The sequence below is a fragment of the Emys orbicularis genome, chromosome 13, assembly GCF_028017835.1.
Source record: "Emys orbicularis isolate rEmyOrb1 chromosome 13, rEmyOrb1.hap1, whole genome shotgun sequence".
Lineage (NCBI taxonomy): Eukaryota > Metazoa > Chordata > Testudines > Emydidae > Emys > Emys orbicularis.
This window is the reverse complement of record NC_088695.1, coordinates 15,237,226-15,241,834: the sequence shown is the minus strand read 5'-3', so window position 1 is coordinate 15,241,834 and position 4,609 is coordinate 15,237,226. Positions and strand designations below refer to the sequence as shown.

Sequence of the window (4,609 nt, the reverse complement as noted above, 5' to 3'; positions counted from 1 at the left end):
CTCCCAGACTCCTAATATATTTCAATAACAACCGTACAGCAAAACTGATAATGACATATACAATGATTATATACATATTTTGACAGAAGAATGAGTTTCAGCAGATCATGACCTTACATATGATACCTTACAAGACATGCTTTGTATGAAATATCACAACCAAATACAAAAGATGAATATGGGGGTTACAGGGGGCTACTTTGAAGCAATGAGCCTGTGCTGCACTGTACCTTAATCACACAGGCAGCTTTCAAAATCTCAGGCTATTTTATTGTCTCAGACTCTCTGCATGGTTTTGTGAAAGCCACATTTAGTGACTGCTTTGCTTAAGGCTTCCTTGACCTCTCTGTTTCTCAGACTGTAGATGAGGGGGTTTACCAGGGGAGTTAGGACCGTGAAGCAAAGAGAGAGCACTTTCTTCAGATCTCTGAGTGTATCATGTTTCGGTAGCATGTAGAAAATCATTATGGTTCCATAGAAAATTGTCACCACAGTGAGGTGAGAGGAACAGGTGGAAAAGGCCTTTTGTCTCCCGGTGGTGGAAGGAATTCTCAGGATGCTGGCAAGGATAAACATGTAGGACGTCAGGGTTAGTAGAAATGGAGGCAGGGTGAATACACAGGCTAGTATGAAATCCACCAATATGCTCAAGTGTGTGTCACTGCAGGAGAGTTCCATCAGTGGGGTGGGATCACAATAGAAATGGTCGATTTCATTCGGGCCACAGAATGTTAACTGTGATAGGAATAAGACAAAGATTGTAGTAGCCAAACAACCATTTAACCATGACCCAGCAGCCAACTAGAGGCAAAACCTGTTATTCATAACAGTTGAATAGTGCAAGGGTTTACATATAGCTAAATACCGATCATAAGACATCGCTGCTAGGAGATAGCATTCTGTAGCTGCCAGAGAAGAAAAAAAATACAGTTGTGAGAAGCAGCCCCTGAATGAGATGGTTTTGTCCCCAGTCAGGAGACTGACCAGCATCCTGGGCAGGAGGGTGGAGGTGTAGCAGGTCTCCAAGCAGGACAAATTCCCCAGGAAGAAGTACATGGGTTGTGAAGGTGCTGATCAGTCATAACTAGTGCATTGATGAGTGTGTTCCCGGCCACGGTTGCCATGTAGATCACTAGGAACATCAGGAAGAGAAGAATTTTCAATTCAGGGAGTTCCCCGAATGCCAGGAGGATAAATTCTGTGACAGTCGTTTGGTTTCTCCAGTTTCTGTCTGCCATGGGTTGAGTCTAGGAACAATAAAGCAAACTGTGCAATTGAATTGGAAGAACATAGAGCTGAAAGGTAATCAAGTGTCATGAATTAATTCAATAAATATTCAGAAACTCCCTTCCCTCTCCTGGTCACTAGCTGAGGACATGTCACAAAACATGGATCTCAAGCTCCATCTCTGTGAAATGGTGCTTTGAACGTCGACTGGCACTGCTGTGGGAACATGAGGCTAAAACTGCTAATATTCACCTGACGAGGTCTGTGTAGCTCAAAAGCTTCTCTCCTCGACCAACAGGAGTTAGTGCAATATAAGATATTAGAACACCACCTTGTCCATCTAATATTAACAAAACACATTCATGCCCCTGTTTGGTGGTCAGGAAGGAAGATGGTGCTCACCTGTAACCACAGCACAGCCCAAGCTTGAAGTGATGAGTCTTATTCCTCAGGACTTGGCCAACAGGATGTAGTTTCATCAGCTAAGGTTCTTGTCTCTCCTCTTTCTGCAGAAACTGGATTTTCTCATTGAAGAGACCTGCAGTTATCTGAAGGGATGAGCAGGTGCATTTGATCTACCTTTGGAAAATGAGCTTCCCCTTCGATTTACAAAGCGTAAATGCTGCCTCATATTTGTATTCAGTCATAACGCTTTTTAATATGGTCCCACTTCAGCCTTTCTCCCACTTGCTTCATTTTGTGTCTCCAAAGCTTTGTAGCTAACAATGCCCAATGGGACTTGTACAGCATGACTTCTATAATTGTAACTTTTTTTAAGTCTAATGAACCTATGTGTCAAATATTTGAGATCATGAAGAAACACCAGCTTACATTTTTGGGAGATGCCTATCCAAGGTGATGGCCTGTTATATGGGCAGCTATTTTCAGAAATGCGCACTAGATGGCAGCATATATTCAATATTATTAAAGGGGTGGTGTAAGTACATTATATCACCCTTACAACATGCTTTCACTTAGGGAAGAAAAACTAAATGCACAAATACAGAATGGGGAATAACTGGCTTGGCAGCAGCACTGCTGAGAAGTATCTGGGAGTTGTGGTGCATCACAACCTCAACAGGAGTCAGCAATGCGATGCTGGTTCAAAAAAAGCAAATGCAATTTTAGGTTTCATTAACAGAGGCATAACATGCAAGTCTCGGGAGGTGATAGTACCACTCTGCTGGGCTCTGGTTAGGCTTCAGCTGGAGACTGTGTCCAATTTTGGTCACCAATGTATAGAAAGGATGTAGAGAAACTGCAGAGGATCCAAAGGCGAGCAACAAAGATGTTCAAAGGGATGGAAGGCAAGCCATATGAGGGAAGGCTGAAGGAACTCGGTATGTTTACTTTGGAAAAGAAGAGGTTAAGGGGGGACATGACAGCGGTCTTCAAATACTTGGAAGACTGCCATAAAAAAGAAGGAGAAATTTTGTTCTCTCTTGGACAGAGAGCAGCACAAGGCAAAGGGTTCAAATTGCAGCATAGCAGACTTTGAAAGCTTTTCCTGAGATTTAATCTAACTGTAAGCACAGTAGGATAATGGAACAGATCGCCTAGGGAAGTCGTGGAATCTCCTTCTCTGGAAGTTTTCAAAAGGAGGCTGGACAGCCATCAGTCTTGGATGACTGAGACACAACAAATCCTGCATCTTGGCAAGGGGTTAGACTAAATGACCCTTGCAGTCCCTTCTAACCCAATGGCTCTATGCTGCCACCTAGTGGCCATTTTACAGTATAACTTTCCCATTATTTTATTGGCTAGTGAAATCTATTGGTCACTAGTCAGTATTTTGACCGCCCCCCCCTTTCATTTCCTCTACTCTGCTGCCATCTAATGTCGATTTCCCAGCATGACAGCCTGTTACTCAGCTGTCCTCTAGAAACTTATAAAAGGGAGAGACATTTGCCATGCTCTCTCTCTTCAACCTCTATCTACAAACACCACCACCGAGTGACTGAATCACTGATCAAAGGGGAGAGCCTGGCTGAAGGGCAACCAGTTAGCCTGTGGTGAGAAGCATCTAAGTTGTAAGGGTACTGAGTGTTAAGATTACTTTAGAAAGTGTTCTGCTTTTACTTCTTTTGGTAACTTATCTGAAATTTTTGCCTATCACTTATAATCACTTAAAATCTATCTTTTGTAGCCAATAAACTTACTTTTATGTTTATCCTCACCCGTGAGTTTGTCTGAAGTGTTTGTTAAATTTACTCAGGTGGCAAAGGCTGTGCATGTCCACTTTCCCTTGAAGTAAGTGCTGAATTAAATAATAAATTGGTATTGTTCTGTCCAAGATGGTATATCCCTGAGGTAGAAGGCTGGGAGTTGGGGGGGATCTGGCTGGTGTCTTTGTCTGTGAGATTCATGAGTGGCTCTGGGAGCATTCATGCAATCTAGCTGAGTGTGGGGCTCCACCTGCTGCTGGACTGAGTGATAACAGCACCTGGAGGGGTTTGCTTCTTGTCACTAGCAGAGCACTGTGACAGACACCCCAGGCTAGTGTGTTCAGGCAGCACAGCAGGTCTTAGAGTTCCAGGTTGTACCCTGGGAAACCAACTAGACTTTCAAAGTTGCCCATTGGAGGAGAATCCAGTGATGTGGCCTCTTAGTGTAACTCATTGGTTTACACTATATACACCAGTCCTGGAAAAGAGGTGGCCACAGACAACAAGTAGGGTCTCCCCTCTTTTACGGATCTTTGCCTGTATGCCAGGAGCAGGACTAGTGTGCAAGGACCTTTCCCCCACACAATATTTTCAGCCTACGACACTAAGGGTGAAAGCTGGGTCATCACCAGTGAGTGGGAGCTGGGCAAGGCAGAGTACTTCTCTGCATGACCTATCTAACGAGTGTCGCTGTGCTTCTTTCTAATGCTATTGCATCATGTGTTTACATATTTTTGATGCAACAGCCCACTGGTCTGTATCCTAATAACTATTGCAATATCTTCCCTATAGATCCATTGTCGTTCCTAGTATATGCCCTATGGGTTGCCTGACCATTCTGTGTGTTGGATTCTCATTTCTGAGAGGTTCCTGCCTCTCCCAAAGGAACAGAAAATATATTGTTTGAAATGGGAAAGGAAATATCCAGCCTTCTCAGTCCTGAGGCTACTGGGATTATGCACAGTGACCACTTTTTGGGGCAATCCTGTTTTAAATTAAACTTCTTAGGTTTTCTGATCTCTTTGTTTTGGCCAATGTTCATGCCAAGCAGCACTGAGGAGTTCTCTTAACTGTACCTGCAAAAGTGTCAGAGAGATTGTAGAGATGACAGTTTGGAAAGGGTTTTCCATAAATGTGTCCTTTTATAGTCAGCGGTTTTTGAGCTGCTGCCTGGTGACAGAATGGAACCTGGATATTTGGAGGATGTCTAACTAGTC

General features: G+C 43.5%; 1 pseudogene; it reads right to left on the bottom strand.

The window, feature by feature from the left end:
• Positions 1–276: 276 nt before the first annotated feature.
• Positions 277–1,238, bottom strand: LOC135888444 (olfactory receptor 6N1-like; annotated as a pseudogene).
• Positions 1,239–4,609: the final 3,371 nt, after the last annotated feature.